This window comes from Pituophis catenifer, unplaced genomic scaffold, assembly GCF_029215685.1.
Source record: "Pituophis catenifer annectens isolate HBS135680 unplaced genomic scaffold, rPitCat1.0.hap2 SCAF_15, whole genome shotgun sequence".
Classification (NCBI taxonomy): domain Eukaryota; kingdom Metazoa; phylum Chordata; class Lepidosauria; order Squamata; family Colubridae; genus Pituophis; species Pituophis catenifer.
The window spans coordinates 9,142,871-9,161,854 of record NW_027256895.1 but is presented as its reverse complement, the minus strand read 5'-3'; the positions used below and the strand labels follow the sequence as shown (position 1 = coordinate 9,161,854).

General features: G+C 38.6%; 1 pseudogene; it reads left to right on the top strand.

Annotated features, from left to right (window-relative positions):
* The first annotated feature begins 4,460 nt into the window (after positions 1-4,460).
* On the top strand, positions 4,461-15,646 carry LOC139324272 (vomeronasal type-2 receptor 26-like; annotated as a pseudogene).
* Positions 15,647-18,984: the final 3,338 nt, after the last annotated feature.

The following is an 18,984-nucleotide window of genomic DNA, read 5'->3' as shown; positions in this document are numbered from 1 at the left end:
ACGACAGCTCTCGCGGCTGCATTCTGGACCAACTGTAGTCTCCGAACAGTTTTTAAGGATAGCCCCATGTAGAGCAGGTTGCAATAATCTAACCATGAGGTGACAAGGGCATGAGTGACTGTGAGGAGAGCCTCCTGATCCAAGTAGGGTCGCAATTGGTGCACCAGACGGACCTGTGCAAAGGTTCCCCTAGCCACAGCTGACAGATGTTGCTCCAATCTTAGCTGCGAGTCTAGGAGGACACCCAAATTGCGAGCCCATTCTGAGGGGGACAATTTCTCCCCCCCCCCGGAACCAAGGATGGACAATCAGCATGGTCTTTAGGAGGCAAATACCCACAGCCACTCGGTCTTGTCTGGGTTAAATCTGAGCCTGTTGACTCTCATCCAGACCCTCACGGCCTCCAGGCACTGGCACATCTTCCCTACCGGTTTGCAAATGTGAACTCCCGCGCATGCGCAGAGGCTCAAGCATTACATCCAGGCAGGTGGGCAGAGCCTCCCACAGGTGCAACTACCGGTTCACCCGAACTGGACAGAACTGGTGAATCCCACCTCTGCTGAGAGCAGTGCAGAGGACCAACTGAGCAGCAGCACCCACAGCAGTGGCTGTGAGCAGCATGGTAGATCAGCAGCAGCTGAGAGCAGTGTGGTGAACCAGCAGTGGCTGAGAGCAGCATGGTAGACCAGTGGCAGCTGAGAGCAGTGTGGTGAACCAGCAATGGCTGAGAGCAGAGTAGTGAACTAGCAGTGGCTGAGAGCAGCACAGATGACCAACTGAGCAGCGGCAGCCACAACAGTGCCTGAGAGCAGCATGATAGAAAAGCAGCAGCTGAAAGCAGTATGGTGAGCCAGCAGTGGCTGAGAGCAGTGCAGTGGACCAGAAAACCAGAGTGCCCACATCAGCACATCTTACCTAAAAAAAATCTCCTAGAAAATAGCCTGAGACTTCCACCAAAAAAAGGACGTATTACTTCATAAAGAGCCAAAAACTCTGGTAAATTCTTAAATTTTTAAAATCCCTAAATTCCCTTTCATGGAGATAGAGACTGAAACTATAGTGATTTGCAAAGTGTGCTGTATGTTTCAGCTTATGCTCACAAAAATTCTAAACTATGTATGTATCCAATGTAAACTATTTGAATTACTAGAAGAAGGGTTTAGAGGTAACTCTAGCTACTGTGGAACTTAATGAGCAAAGTGAGAAATCCCAACCTAAACAAAATAATAACAAGCGATTACAAACAGCTAGGAAAGAAAGTTAAAGAATTAGGAGCACGAGTGGTATTTTCATCTATACTTCCAACAAAAGGCCAACATCCAATGAGAGAGCAAAGAATTTTAGAAATGAACCACTGACTGAAAAGCTGGTATCATCAACAGAACTTTGGATTCCTAGACCATCATCTGTATTACCTAGATGAACAGCTACTGGCAACGGATGGACTGCAACTAACAAGAACTGGAAAAATACATTCAGAAAATGACCGTCTCATCTTCTCCAAAGGGCTTTAAACTAAAATTGGGGGTGGGGGGCAATATTCATGATCTATAGAACCTAATTCCAAGCAAAAACCACTAGATAACCAACCACATAAGGAAGAAGGGAGTAGAAACCATATGGATCAATATAAAAGGGGGGAAATGATAATGATATACAATAGGCCACACAACCAAGCAGAAGAAATAGATGAACTCTTTGCTAATCAATTAATAAATGTATGTAGAAAAAATATCACAGTAGTAATGGGGGACTTTGCATCAGTCTTCACACAAAAAGAAACTATAGCTCAACCTATACAAAAAACATAACTGTAAAAGACAAACTAGAAATAAAAATTAAAATAAGCAAGAAAATGGTAAGGGAACACTTGTCTGATGAAGATAAATTACAAGGACCTGATGGATTATATCCCAGAGTTCTGAAGGAGCTGAAAAAGAAAAAAAGAAAAAAAAGGGGGGGGAGCAGGGATAGGAAACTACAGACCAATCAGCTTAACTAAAACTAAAAGACATGGCTGTTTAAATCGCCCAGCCTGGACTGATGGGGTTTGATCATTTTAATGAGTTTTAACATACGTTTAATTTGTACTTTAATATGTTTTTATCTGGTTTGATTTTAATTGTTGTGAGCTGCCCTGAGTCCTATGGAGATAGGGCGGCATACAAATCAAATTAAATAAATAAATAAAATACCTGGGAAAATACTGGAAAAAATAATTTAAAAACAGATCTGTGAACATCTGGAAATGAATAAAATTATAACTAGTAGCCAGCATAGGTTTGTTAAAAACAGATCATGCCAAACCAATCTTATTTCATTCTTTGACAATGACATGGAGTAGCAGTGGGGTAGCACAAGGTTCTGTCTTAGGCCCAGTAAACTTTAATAGTGTTACTACTGCAATGCTCTCTACATGGGGCTCCCCTTGAGGAGCACCCGGAGGCTCCAGCTGGTGCAGAATGCGGCCGCGCGGGTGATTATGGGAGCGATGTGGCGCTCCCATGTAAGACCTCTCCTGCGCGAACTGCATTGGCTCCCGGTGGTCTTCCGGGGGCGCTTTAAGGTGTTGGTTCTCATCTTTAAAGCGTTGCATGGCTTAGGGCTAGGATATTTGTGAGACCGCCTGCTGCTATCAATAACCTCCCACCAGCCAACATGCTCTCACAGAGAGGGCCTCCTCAGGATGCCGTCGGTCAGGCAATGTCGGCTGGTGGCCCCCAGAGAGAGAGCCTTCTCTGTGGGGACACCCGCCCTGTGGAACGAGCTGCCTCCTGGAATACGACTGATCCCGGACCTCCGGACCTTCCGTAAAGCCCTGAAGATGTTTTTATTCAATATTTACACAATATTTTATTGTGGAATGAACTGCCCCCGGAAATACGCAAGATCTCTGACCTCCGGGTGTTCCGCTGCGCTTTGAAGACCTTGTTGTTCCGCCAGGCAGGGCTGTCAATATAATAATTTTAAATTGGGGTATTTTAAATTTTAGAGTTTTTAAAGCAGCCAAATCTATTTAATTATTTTAATTTTTAATTATTGTTGTGTCTTGTGTTTTAAACTGGCTGTACACCGCCCTGAGTCCTTCGGGAGAAGGGCGGTATAGAAATAAAATTATTATTATTATTATTATTATTATTATTATTATTATTATTATTATTATTATTATTATTATTATTATTATTATTATTATTATTCCACCAAGCCGGCCTAGCCTAAATGGTTCTTAATTGGGATTTTAAGTTTTATGGACTTGGGGGTTTTAAATTGGGAAGCTAATGATTTAATTCTTTTTAATTATCTTAACTTTTGTATTTGTATGTTTTTTAATTTTGGCTGTTCACCGCCCTGAGTCCCCTCTGGGAGAAGGGCAGTATACTAACTAACTAACTAACTAACTAACTAACTAACTAACTAACTAACTAAATAAATAAATAAATAAATAAATAAATAATATCTTCATAAATGACTTAGATGAGGGAATAGAAGGGGAACTCATTAAATTTTCAGATGACATTAAGCTGGTAGGAACAGCCAACACCCCAGAAAACAAGCTCAGAATTCCAAAAGGTCTTGGCAGACTTGAACAAAGGGCCCTATCCAACAAAATGAAATTTAATATGGAGAAAAGCAAAGTTTTAACCTGGGGAGGAAAAACCAAAGTTACAAGTATAGATTAGGTGAAAACTAGCTTAAAAACAGTAACTGTAAGAGGGACCTTGGAGTGTTAGTGGACAATCACTTAAACATGAGTCGGCAGTGTGCCACCACCAAAACAGCTAATACAATCCTTGTGTCAGCTAACCTGCTTCTTGCTGCCATGGAAAATGGGGGAGAGGTCAGTGGAGAATTTTTCACTGCAGCTTTGCAACTACGGTCTGCATTTTGCTTATGACTCCAAGATCATTTCTTTTAGCTTTGGTATGAAAGTCTAACTCTAATTCAGATAGAAACTAGTTACTCTGTACTTCTCAGCAAGTGATGCTTCCTCTGTTTTCATCATTGGTGGCATGATGTCAGTGGTGAAATCCAAATTTTTTTACTACCGGTTCTGTGGGTGTGGCTTGATGGGTGTGGTGTGGCTTAGTGGGTGTGGCTTGGTGGGCAGGGGAAGGATACTGCAAAATCTCCATTCCCACCTCATTCCAGGGGAAGGATGCTGCAAAATCTTCATTCCCTCCCCACTCCTGGGGGAAGGATATTGCAAAATCTCCATTCCCTCCCCACTCCTGGGGGAAGGATATTGCAAAATCTCCATTCCCTCCCCACTCCTGGGGGAAGGATATTGCAAAATCTCCATTCCCTCCCCACTCCTGGGGGAACGATGCTGCAAAATCTCCACTCCCACCCCACTCTGGGGCCAGCCAGAGGTGGTATTTGCCAGTTCTCCAAACTACTCAAAATTTCCACTACCGGTTCTCCAGAACTTGTCAGAACTTGCTGGATTTCACCCCTGCATGATGTCCCACATAGTTTACCAGTTTTATAAATTGAAATTTAAGGAACATCCCTGAATAAACCAGATGGCATACATTGGAAGAAGTTTTATTTATTCATTTAAGAGATAAACAAACAATAAAAACACACCCCCTAGGGATAACAATCAATCAGATGAGCTTCTTGATAGGTTCCAACTCACACTGGGTTCCACAGGCCTATTGGTGAAACAGGTGCTCAGGGCTTTGCACAAGAGTGTCAAAAAGGGAACCAATGTAATCTCAGTGTGGATGATGTTCGAGACAGAGGGATCCAGCTACCATTTTGCCCCAGATCAGACAAACTGGTAGCGGCAGCGGCTGGAGGCTCCGCCCACCCACCTGGACCCTTCTGCACATGCGCAAGCCTACGAGAGAACCAGTAGCGACGAGTTTTGAAACCCGTCCCTAGAGGGAGCCATCACAAAGAAGACACTTCCTCTGGATCCCACCAGATGTCCCCACTTAAGAGAGAGGACCCACAATATTCCCAGCCTCCCTACTCTAGTGGATCTCATGGATGTTACCAGGAAGAGACAGTTATTCAAATAACCTGTGTATTTTGTGTTGCAAATTCCCCCTTGTACATTTTATTAGCAATTGTGCATTTCAAAAAGGATTTAAACATCAGACACCTTTTTTTTGTGTGTGAAAAAAAATATATTTATTTTTTGACATAAAACATAAAACAACATCTTTTTAGAACAAGGGTTTGATCCGGTATAAAATAAGTATAAATTCCAAATTTCATCAATTAACATCTTAAAGGGAAAAAAAGAAAAAGAAAAGAAAAAGAAAAGAGAACAAATCTAAACCCAATTTTTGTCATTCAATCTAACATCTTATTCTAACATTTAGCTATTATGTAATCATCCTAAATCTTAAACTTCAAATCTAAACAGCTCTTTATAATATTCATTTATCATTTTAACAATCAGTATTTCATATATTTTTTTTACTTCAAAGACTCAAATCAAGTCAATGTTTCTTTTAAATCACATCTAATAGTCAACATAAAATATTTTATTCCTCTCAAACATTTCAAAATCAGTAACTGTTCTTCAAAAATATCTCCTTCACTCCTCCTAGGTTTATTTTTAGCTGGATTGCAGCTTAATTAGCTGGTTTCCAGGGATGCTTTCCTCCACTCCAAATCTTATTTATTGGCTGGATCACAGTTTGGTTTTAACTGCTTTCCAACATTTTCTCCTTCACTCCTCCTAGGTTTATTTTTAGCTGGATAACGGCTTTTCAGCTGTTTTCCAGGAATGCTTCCCTCCACTCCTAACCTATATTTCGCTGGTTCACAGTTTAGCTTTAACTGCTCCCCAGTATTGTCTTCTCCTCTCCTCCTAAATTTATTTTTGGCTGGTTCACAGCATAATTAGCTGTTTTCCAGGGATGCTTTCCTCCACTCCTCACCTTATATTTAGCTGGTTCACAGTTTAGCTTTAACTGGTCCCCAGCATTGTCTTCTCCTCTCCTCCTAAGTTTATTTTTGGCTGGTTCACAGCATAATTAGCTGTTTTCCAGGGATGCTTTCCTCCACTCCTCACCTTATATTTAGCTGGTTCACAGTTTAGCTTTAACTGGTCCCCAGCATTGTCTCCTGCACTCCTCCTAAGTTTATTTTTGGCTGGTTCACAGTTTAGTTAGCTGTTTTCCAGGGATGCTTTCCTCCACTCCTTACCTTATATTTAGCTGGTTCGCAGTTTGGCTCTAACTGCTCTCCAGCATTGCCTCCTCCACTCCTCCTAAGTTTATAGTCAGTTGACTCCATCACTGACTATTGGGGGCGAGTCTTTGGCCCCCACAGAGAGGGCGCGCAATCTGGGAGTCCTCCTGGATACGCAGCTGTCCTTGGAGGAACATCTGACAGCTGTAGCCAGGGGGACCTTCTGTCAGGTTCGCCTGATTCACCAGTTGTGGCCCTTTCTTGATTGGGATTCCCTGTGCAGTCACTCAAGCCCTCGTCACCTCTCTCCTGGACGCTCTCTACATGGGGGTCCCCTTGAAGAACACCCGGAGGCTCCAACTGGTCCAGAATGCGGCTGTGCGGGTAGTCACGGGAGCCGCATAGCACTCCCATACAACACCTCTCCTGCGTGAGCTGCACTGGCTCCCAGTGGTCTTCTGGGTACACTTCAAGGTGTTGGTTATCACCTTTAAAGCGCTCCATGGCATAGGACCTACTTATCTTCGAGACCGCCTGCTGCTACCGATGGCCTCCCATCGACCTTTGCACTCCCACAGAGAGGGCCTCCTCGGGATGCCATCAGCCAAACAATGTAGGCTGGTGACCCCCAGGGGGAGGGCCTTCTCTGTGGGGGCACCTACCCTCTGGAATCAGCTGCCCCCAGAGATAAGGAGAATCCAAGACCTCGGTGCCTTCCGCCATGCCCTTAAAACCTTCTTTTTCCAGCAAGCCAGGCTGGCCTAAACTTTTTAAAATGTTTTTAATTGTCTGTTATTGTTTTTAACCATGAGGCCAAATTTATATATATCTTTTTAATTGTATTTTAATGTTTGTAGTTTATGTTTTTACTTGGCTGTTCACCGCCCTGAGTCCTCAGGGAGAAGGGCGGTATACAAATTTAAAAATAACTAAATAAATAAATAAATAAATAAATAAATAAATAAATAAATTTATTTTTGGCTGGTTCACAGCTTAGTTAGCTGTTTTCCAGGGATGCTTTCCTCCACTCCTTACCTTATATTTAACTGGTTCGCAATTTGGCTCTAACTGCTCTCCAGCATTGCCTTCTCCACTCCTCCTAGATTTATTTTTGGCTGGTTCACAGCCTAATCAGCTGTTCTCCAGGAATGCTTTCCTCCACTCCTAACCTTATATTTGACTAATTCACAATTTAGCTTTAATCATCTGATCCCCAAAATCATACTTTCTTACCAATTTAAAATAATAATCCGTTTTAACATATATCTTCTCTCCTACTCTTTCCTGAACTATTAATTTTCTTTAAATTTCTCCCATTTCTTATTTGTTTCTTGCTTTTCTATGTAAAACAACATTTTAAACCATTTTAAAAACCAATTTACCATAGTTATAAAATCTATAAACAAGTCATTATTGATATTCAAAAATTCATTCCCATTTTCTTATTTACTATGAAAAAAACAACATTTTAAACCACTTTCAAATCAATTTTCTGTACCCATTAGAATGCTTAATATTTTTAAAAAGTTCTTTCAAAATATTCACATTTTTTGTAGTTTTTCTATAATGATATTTCTCGCTTTAAAAGTAATCATAAAGTCTATAAACAATTCTTGGTAATATTCAAAGCTTCATTCATGTTTTCTTATTTTCTATAAAGAACAATATTTTAGACCATTTTAAAGAAACAATTTTCTGTAGTCATTAAATCTATCAGCAATTCTTATTAATAATCAAAAATTCATTCATAATCTTCATATTTCTTATAGTTTTTCTATAATCACATTTTCCCCACCTTGAGAATCACTTCTCTTAATAGTAATAATGAAAGATAAAAGTAGGAAAGAGAAAGGGAGAAGAAAAAAGGAATAAAAGTATAGCAGAAGAAATTTTAAAAAAGATTCAAAAAAAGAAAGGGAAGGGGCCCTTCCCCTTTTTGTTACAATGCCATTAATCAGCAATTTTAATTGTTCCAATTAATTTCTTCTTTCCAACTGTTCATAAGCAGTCCAAAAACAGTTTTTAAGTGCATCTAAAGTCAAGCCTCAAACATCAGTCAAGTCAAACATCAGACACTTATTCTTTCATCAAAATCAAAGTAATTATCTCCTACAGGAATCACCATGTTTTCTGAACTAGGCAAAAACTTCAAAGACTGCACAGAAGGTTATTTCAATTCAACAACAATCAATGTATCTTGAACCCAAAGGGATTGGCACAAGGATAATAATGGCTATGTGTCAGAGTCATTGCTACAGGTTTCCTCCCTCTGTTCTCCTCTGCCAGAGTATCTGTTCAAACCCCAATTGCTATTCAAGACACGAATTTGCACTCGTATGGATCTCCAAATACCCAATGGTGGATTTTCTGATTAGATGCACTCTCAGATATAAACCTTGAATTAATCACTGTATTAGTTATTGCAATAATACAACCTTTCCTGTAGGATAGGATGAAAGACAGAGACATTTTCAAGAGTGAAGATGTTGCTCCTTCTGGTGTTCCTGATGAAGAAAATAGTGACTCTGAGCTGCCCTTCAAGTGATGCTTTCCCTATTCCACATGAGTGGTACCAACCTGGGGACCTGGTCATTGGTGGGATGGCATCCCGCATAATTTACAACCTTTTTAAAATAGATTTTAAGAAATATCCTATTATAACATCTTATGATATACTAAAGTAAGGATTTTTTTTTCTTTTTGTAATCTTAATCAGTTTTCCCAAAATTGCTTATGAGAGTAAAAGGGTTTCAGCATAAATGTAGGCTTGATATCTAATCTAACTCTCTCTGTCCAACAAATGTTTCTAGTTATGGAAGCATAAACAATTTTCTTTAACTTATGGTAAAGTTTGTCATATGATGTATGAAACTTTGGTGCAAAACATCTTTTGAAGAACATTTGTAATATTAAAAAAAATCTATACCATCAATCTTAACAAAACAAACATAAAATAAATGACTGATACATGCTGGATTTTTTCATATTGTATTTTGTGGAAAAAAATGTGGTATCATGAAAAAACACTATTTTTATTTCTTGTAGCAGATATTTGTTGCAAATACTGTAGAAAAAGAAAATTTGAAATTAGTTCAAATTATTCAGCATTTTAAGAAACCTATTACTTTCCTACTGTCATCTGAGAAAGAAATGTCTGATATTCATATATAAATGATGCCATGTAATGAGAATGACCACCTTCCTTTTTCAACTGTGGTTTTAAATCATTTGCAGTTTAATAATCAAATTCTACCAGCACATCCTTGCCTTGGCTTTTGCTGTGAAGGAGATCAATGAGGACTCCCAGATCTTACCCAATGTCACTCTTGGATTCCACATCTATGACAGTTACTACAACCCAAGGATGACGTATCGCACCACTCTGGACCTTCTTTTCAAATCTCAGGAATTTGTCCCTAACTACAAATGTGACACCCAGAAGAATCTCATGGCTATCATTGGGGGATTGGATTTTGTCACATCATTTTATGTAGCTGAAATTATAGGATTCTTCAAGATTCCACAAGTAAGTTCCGAAGGGATAAGAAGAAAACTCTTAATCTTATTGTTATTATTGGATAATTAATGGGCATCAAATGTTAGGGTTAGATTTCTGTTAAGATGTTCTGCATGGCTCAAAGTCTACTACTTGCCATTCTTTTCTGAAACTGCAATGCCAGTTATAGTAAGTGAGTATCGGGGTCATTCCATACTAGAGGGAAGATTTGAGCTGCTTCTATTAAAGCAATTGATTTAGCAAATATGTTTGAAATATAATCCAACAAATTTGTTTCTATATAGTTTCAAGAATGCTGGGGGCAAATGTTCCTTGGATATATTTTGCATGAAAACAAGATAGGAAAATTAAACTTAATCTAAAGACTCTAAAGAATACTACTGGACTTTCTTTTAGTTGACCTATGGCTCATTAACCCAAGAGGAATTCCAGACCAGTAAACTCTCTTCACTTTATTTCATGGTTCCCAAAGAGGACCATCAGTACATTGGGATTGTCCAACTGCTTCACCATTTCAGGTGGACGTGGATTGGGATATTTTCTGTTGATGACAACAATGGAGACAAATTCTTACAGAAAATGCAGCCCTTACTTTCACAGAACGGAATCTGCTCAGCGTTTATAGAAAGGCTTGATCAAAAAGTCCACTTAGAAGATTTCCAAGAATTTTATCAAACATTCTCAATTATTTCATATAATATGTTGTATAGCAAATCCAATGTATTTCTGGTCTATGGAGAATCCTGGACAATTATATTGCTAAGGTTTGTCACATTTATGATAGACCCAGAAAGCAAGGAAACTGCATTACTTGGAAAGGTGTGGATCACGACTGCACAGATTGATTTTGTACTGTCAGGCATTCAAATCAGTTCAGATCTCAAGACGTACCATGGGGCTATTTCCTTCACTGTTCATTCAACAGCAGTTGCAGGTTTCAAGGAATTTCTTCAGGACATAAATCCTTTTTCAGACTACAGGGATGGATTTCGAAAGGATGTTTGGGAACAAGCATTTGATTGTTCATTTCCAAAGCCAGAGTTACAAGAAATGCATAGTAAGAAATGCACTAAGGTGATGAAGTTGGATGATCTTCCTGGGCCTCTGTTTGAAATGGAAATGACTGGCCAAAGCTACAGTGTCTACAATGCTGTTTATGCTGTGGCTCATGCTTTGCAGGCTCTAAACATGTTGGGTTTCAGTAGGAAGACAACTACGATGGGTAAAAAAATTGACCTTCCAAATCTGCAGCCTTGGCAGGTATTCTCTTTGCATTGGACTCTGCTTTTATTTCAATGAACTGTTTGGTGTAGAATTATTTTTTTGAATGATTGTGGAAAGTCTTAATATTTTCTACATGTGGAATCTACTATGTGAAAAACATAGAAATAGGACAATTTCTTGACAGCGATAACAATTAATTAGTGGAAAATTTTGCCTTCAAATGTTCTGTGTGCTCCAAAATGGGGAATATTGATGAAGAGATTGGACAGCCATTTGTTAGAATGATGTAGGATCTTTTTCTTGAGCTATTTTACTAGAAAATCTCCAAGGTATCTTCCAACTGTGGTATATTGTTTTGTATAAAATAGATGCCCCCCCCCAAAAAAAATTCCCCAATTTCTGTAGTTATTCTGTCCTTTGGTTATTCTGCTATTCAGATTATCAAGAAGCTCCTATAAAAACCATGGTGCAGGTGTTGATAGGAGTTATTTGAGAAATCTCCATAGATTGCACTGTACTAATTAAAATGATAATTTATATTACTTTTTGTCATCTCTTCCAAAAATAAATAATTCTCCAAGAACTTTTCATCAGTGAGAAGCTGAGCTTTCTGTCTCTATCAGATATTTAGAGGAATAGGTGGCCCTTTTTAAATGTGGCATGCATAGTATGAAACAACCCTATGTTTGCAATAGTCTCTAACTCTCATTTATCTATTAAAGAAAGCTTGTGTCTCAAATTCTAAAATCTGGAAATTAGTCAGACCTCAGATTCTCAAATAGCTTTGTACCAAATATTAGATATGATCTATCTTGAATTAGGTTTTTTTTTTTTAGTAAACTTAATTGGGTAAAATGACATCATTCCAAAAGGTTATTTTCATTCTCCTTCTGTTGATTATTATATTTCCTTAAAATAATATCAAATAAATAATACAGTGGACATGTACATTTTCATGCAATATTGATTATCAAATTTTTAAGTGTACACATTTAATAATAGTTATTGGAATGGGAAGAATGAGTGAATGAAACTTGAATATGTTGTTTTCTTCTCTATTATATTGCTTTCAATTTCGTTTCTCTTCTATTCTCTTTCAATTAGCTCCATTCATTTCTTCAAGGCATTGCTTTTAACAATTCAGCTGGGGAGAGAGTGTTCCTGAATGAGAAAGGGGAAGCAACAGGTGGATTCGACATCACCAACTTGATCACTTTTCCAAACAGATCCTTTCAGAGAGTTAGAGTTGGAAAGCTGGATCTACAGGCTCCAAAGGGAAAGGAATTATCCATTTATGAAGATATGATTGTATGGAATCTGGCTTTTAACCAGGTATCAAATTAGTGAATTGACCATGACTTAATCCATTATGATCCCATATTAATATCAAAATCTGATTCCTGGATTTTAAAGAAACAATGAAATATCTATTTCAAATGTTGATGATCAAGCACTCATTAAATTGACAAAACGACATTACAATACAAAAGCCATGTTTGCATATTTGGTTTGAATTTCCATTTGAAATCACAAGAGTGGTCATGTTTCCATGGAAGTGTCACTCTGGGAAACTATTTACACTCCCTGTTCTTCAAACAGGACCTTTTCTATGTAATTATGGTTTCTACATCTTCTTAAGTTGGGAAATTAATAAATTCAGTATTCTTTTCCATGAGATTGTCATCAAGTGTTATTGTTTGCCCATCCTGTTCTTCAAACAGGAAAGTTTGGACATCATCCTGATTTCCACTTTTTAAAATTTCTACTTTAATCTTTTTATCTATTCTTTGGGAAATAAAAAAATAATTCCCCTCCATAAATGAGGTTTGCAATTTTTACAAACTGTTTTAACTAGCTCTAATTTCAAAACCATTCATGTTTATCACCAGGATCTTCCACTTTCTCGATGCAATAATCCTTGTTTCCATGGATCCTGGAAGAAAGGGATTGAAGGGGAACAGTTCTGCTGCTATGAATGTGTTCCATGCCCAGAAGGGAAGATTTCAAATCAAAATGGTAGGGTAGAAATTCTACCATTTTTCATTAGACTTAAGCAAACTTTAATAAACTACTTGGATGCATATAATTAATAAGGTGACTTTAAAAAATACGGAATAAAGGAGAATATATCTAGCTCAGGATTGAAATGAGGGATCCTTGGTGCTCTCTGATCTTGTTTGTTTTCTGGCAGACATTTCATTACCCTAAGTAGGTAACATCATCAATGCTAGTGCTGTTTGCTGACAGTTGTCTGGGTATCCAGTGTAAATACTTTATTTAAACTAGCCCAAACACAATTCTGCAAACCAGAAAAACAGAAAAAAGGAAATGGGGCATACACAACACATTCCAACAAAATGTATATCCACACAACTTTATCAAAAAAAACCCTGACCACTCAATCCAATATAGCACAATCAACACAAATCCTAAAAAGAATTACACTGCCATACATCAAGAATATCTCAAAAGCTATGAACAGATTATACAACCACATGGAATCAGTGTAGCACACAAGCCAACTGAACCCCTCCAAAACATCCTAAACAAACCAAAAGGCCAAGTAACCCTAGGAAAAAAAAAAAACAGGAGTTATGTAAACATACAATGTAAAAACTGCAACAATCACTATATAGGACAAACAGGAAGAAGGCTGGCTGAATGCATTTATGAATACCAACGGGTGATCAGAAAGCATGAAGAAAATTCTTTATTTTCACAACATATAGACAGATTTAACTATCGTTTCAATTGGAAAAATGTGACAATCCTAGACCAGGCCAAGTCCAAAAATGCCAGGGAATTTCTAGACACCTGGCACTCTGACAAATCAGCCATCAATAGACACATAGACATTAACAACATCTACAGACTATGCAAAAGAGGCAATCAATCAGCCCCAAGGAGAACAAAAAGACTCCAGGACCTCTCCACCAGTAATCAGCACCCAGATCAGCAAAGCTTCAGGGTTCCAAGTAACACCGCCGACGAAAGAAAATTCCAAGGCTTGAATTTCCTGAAAGCTACATTTTATTAGAGATGTCATATTGGCATATCTGGGAAAACCCAAATCTAAAAGTTTCCAGGTTTTCCCCACCCAAAGAAAAGTTCAAGTCCCTGCCCAACACCCAGAAGTCCATCACATGATGCAATCAAACCACCGTCCCAACTGGAGATGCCTCCCAGTTCCAGCGCCCAAGGTGCAGGGCAAGACGGCCTTGACTTTCTGAGAAAGGAAGGTTATTATGACTATACATCACACATGCTCCATACAATCCCCTCCTCCCAATTTCCCACAGCAGTAAATGTGGTAGGCCTGTAGGCCCAATACAAAAGATGGCTTCCAGGTCTGACACATAGATTAACTCCAATGTTAACTTCTGACCAATAGTCAAGTAAAAAAATAGCCCAATCAAAAAACTGTCAAAGAGCCATCAGTAAACAGCCCAACTATAGACTCTCTAAGAAGGTCCCCATCCACATAGATAGGCAAGATACCAGAATATAAACTGACAGCAAACAGCACTCCTTATTAGCACTGATGATGTTACCTAGTTAGGGTAATGAAATGTCTGCAAGAAAACAAGCAAGCTCAGAGAGTACCAAGGACCCCTCAATAATATGGAATGCAGGGGTGGGTTTTTTTAACCTTGCTATTGGTTTGCTCACCCGTGCGCTTGCTTCACTTGTGCACACGCCACTTCTGCATGCGCAGATCGTATTTGATGATGTCCAGTCAGGTGGGCGGAGCCTCCCGCTGCTGCTGCTAATGGCTCGCCCGAACCGGGGTGAACTGGTAGCAACCCACCACTGATGGAATGCCTAGATGAAAAAATAACCTTGATTTTCCTTACAGATATGGAAGATTGCTTTGACTGTTTAGAAGATCATTATCCAAATAAAGAAAAGAAAGAATGTATCATGAAACAGCTGGTTTTTCTAACTTTTGAAGAAACCTTAGGAATTGGTTCAGCCTCAGCAGCTCTTTTTTTCTTCTTCTTGACATCTTGGGTACTTGGAACATTCGTTAAATACAGAGATACTCCCATTGTCAAAGCCAACAATCGGTCCCTCACCTACACCCTGCTTGTCTCTCTTCTGCTCTGTTTTTTCTCCTCTTTGTTGTTCCTCAGCCAACCTGGCAAAGTGACCTGCCTTCTCCGACAATCAATGTTTGGCATCACTTTCTCAGTGGCCATTTCTAGTGTACTGGCCAAAACCATCACTGTGGTTGTGGCTTTCATGGCCACGAAACCAGGATCTCAGATGAGGAAATGGGTGGGGAAAAGATTGGCTTTTTCTATTGTACTTTCCTGCTCTGTCATCCAGGTATGTATTTGTATTCTTTGGTTGTTGACATTTCCTCCATTCCCTGAGTTGGACATGCACTCAGAGCTCCAAGAAATGATTTTACAATGCAATGAGGGTTCAGCTTTCTTCTTCTATTGTGTCTTGGGCTACATGGGTATCTTGGCCATTGCCAGCTTTATTGTAGCTTTCCTTGCCCGTAAGTTACCTGACAGCTTTAATGAAGCCAAGTTCATCACCTTCAGCATGTTGGCCTTTTGCAGTGTTTGGATCTCCTTCTTTCCAGCCTATCTGAGCACAAAAGGAAAAGCCATGGTAGCTGTGGAGGTCTTCTCCATCTTATCCTCCAGTGCTGCATTACTGGGATGCATATTCCTCCCAAAATGCTACATCATTGTTTTCAGGCCTGACCTCAACCACAGGGAGCAACTCATAAAGAGAAATTAGTACATCCTGGGATTTTTCTGGCTCAGAGAAATTGTTGAAAAAATGACTAAAATGACTATTATCTATACGAAACATAGAAGTGATAGGAACATAGACATTTTTATTTCTGTCAAAGAAAGATTTATGTAGGATGTTTATGGTTATTAAGATTTATTATGATTTCCCATTCCAAAATCTGTGCTCATGCTGCTTTATGTTCACCATTTCCCAAGATTCTTTAACCTAATGCTTTCTCCTTTTCAATACATCCATTGAACTTGATTTTGGTCATCTAGTTTTCTTATTCTCTGTTAGGATATTTCAGATATTGGCTCAAATGAAGTCTAAGGTTTCCAGAGACATTTCATGGTTTTTATACTTTGAATTCCTAAAGCATTACATAAATACAGTAAAAAGCTGTTTTCCATTTTAAAAACATATATTTAACACAGTATCATAGTATATTAATTTTGGATTTTGTTAGTGTTCTTTCAAATGTAAAATTGATTGAGTTTGTGATGACTGTAAATTTAACTGCATTTTAGAAAAGGATGATCATTATTTGAGTATATTCCTCTGCATAGATTTTAAACAATAAATTAGATTATTTGAACCTTGATGTCTGGAGCTGTTTTTTTCTGTCTGATATTAATCTCCACTCCTACAATTGTTTACTGGGCAAACAACGGAAAATATCAGAATGTTATCTGATCTAGAAGCAGCAATAGCAGCTGATCATGCCACAGTGGATGCTATACTACACAATTTATGCAATCTGTTGTCTTTGACAATGCTCCAAATACAAAGGATGCAAAATTTAATGAATCCAATATCTGTCAACTTCAAACCGAACCTGGCAGCAGCCATTTCTCATTTCTCAGTTGCCACATACTATGGAGGTGGGGGGGGGAGAGAAGTTGGAATACATTGCCAGACAAAGCACCAATTTTCCTCTTGGGAACCAAGGACATCTCCACAGGTGTCAGATGAAGAGGGTGGGATTTGCTTTGAACATGCAATGAAAGAACGGGATAGGTGGGTGATGTAGGAGATTATTTATTTTTCTCTTCATTGTGACATTATAGCAGTGTCCCAATACAAAAGGGGTTACCATAAAGAAGAGGGGGTCAACCTATTCTCCAAAGCAATGGTCTGCACCAAGGCAGAACAAGAAGCAGTGGGTGGAAACTAATCAAGGAGAGAACCAAGCTAGAACTAAGGAGAAATTTCCTGATAGTTAGAACAATTAATCAGTGGAATCATTTGCCTCCAGAAATTTTGTGTGCTCTAACACTGGAGATGTTGGACGAGATTGGACGAAGAGATTGGACAACCATTTGCCTGAAATAGTATAGGACTTCCTGCCTGAGCAGGGGGTTGGACTAGAAGACCTCAAAGGTCCCTTCAAATTCTGTTAGTCTGTAGAAATAATATCCTGGACATAAATTGTTTCAACTCCTACCCTCAAAATGACGCTATAGAGCACTACACACCAAGACAACTAGACACAAGAACAGTTTTTCCCCCGAATACCATTACTCTGCTAAACAAATAATTCCCTCAACACTGTCAAATTAATCACTAAGGCTGCATTACTATTACTATTAGTCTTCTCACCTTCCTATCACCCATCTCCTCCCACTTATGACCGCATGACTGTAACTTGGTTGATTGTATCCTTACGATTTATATTGATATTGATTGTTTCCTGATTGCTTATTTGTACCCTGTGACTATCATTAAGTGTTGTACCTTAGGATTCTTGATGAATGTATCTTGTCTTTTTATGTACTCCAAGAGCATATGCACCAAAGAAAAATTTCTTGTGTGTCCAATCACATTTGGCCAATAAAGAATTCTATCTATCTTCTATCTATCTAATAAAATTAAAATAAAATAAAAAATAAAGTGAAATAAAAATAAAGTGAAATAAACTAAATCTGATGTGGCGAGTGAGAAGGACTAGAAGATGAAACATGTGTGACGACATGGCGATATAAATTCAATCCAATTTGTAACTGCATTGTGAGCTGCACAAAAGGATGTTATTTCCATGCCATCAACACTGTTATGCTTTATTAAAATTCCCATGAATAATCAGCCTAATTTTTTTGGGCTGGACTCAGCCAGCTGGATCAATTTGACGGTTGTTTATTTTTCAACCTCTCTTTGACTTGTACTTCTGGCTAGGTCCACTCCTTCAGATGTTCTTCTGGGAGATATATTCCTCCAGGAGTTTACTGATTTCATTATCTGAAATTTTGGTCTGCTGGATGGAACAAAAATGCCCTGTCAGAATCAGCTTCCTGGTTTTGCTCAGAAGATCAGGGAAAATTAGTCAGTGTGGTTCTCTGACTAATACAGGGCAGTGTCAGCAGCTGACAAGTTCAACTGAAGAGAAAACTCATTTGTGGCATTGTCTGAAGCAATGGTCCCATGGCTTCGAAGAGAAGATGAATATCATTTGCTTTCATCATAGAGGGATGGATTTTGCTAATCCTTCCTGGAGGCTGACGGATCCAGTCCTAACCATAGATACTATTAGTGATGGAGACAACTGTAACTTTACAGAGCAAATTGAGATTTTTGCCCTAATCTTAGAGTTTACGGCCCTAATTAAAAAGTTGTACATCAGAAAGGGACCCTAAAGAAGGAGAAGAAATTAAACTAGAATTCGCATACATTGGGGGGGGGATATATTATTGCTTTCTCTAAAATTATGTGTTCATGTTTTGACATGGCTATCAGAGAAAAGAAAAAACAGCAAGAATTCCAGTGTATCTTTAAATGAATTTCCTGCAACTTGACATATACAATTTGAAGAAAATGTAAAGATCCAAAACCAGGACCCTCCTTTTAAAGGGAAGAACTTCATGATGATATTTGCATAAGCCCAATGATATACAAAGGAGCTCTAGGAATGTAAGGTTCAAAGGAGAACCTGAATTAATTTAGAGCTTCCCTCCTTCCTTTTTTTTTTAATTTGATTTATTGCCCCCACAACTGGGTCCTCAATTTACCTACCTTAGAAAGGATGGAAGGCTGAGTCAACCTTGAGCCTGGCGAGATTCGAACCTGCAGTAATTGCAGGCAGCTGGTCTTAATAACAGGGTGCTTTACACCACTGTACTACCAAGGCTCCTTCCTTCCTTCCTTCCTTCCTTCCTTCCTTCCTTCCTTCCTTCCTTCCTTCCTTCCTTCCTTCTTTTCTTTTCTTCTTTTTCCTTCTCTCTTCCTTCTCCTTTCTTTCTTCTTCCTTCCCTTCTTCCATTCTTTTCTTTATTCTTTAGGGGATGATAGGGAAAGTGTTCCTTGGATATATTTTATATGAAAACAAATAGAAAAATTAAATTTGATCA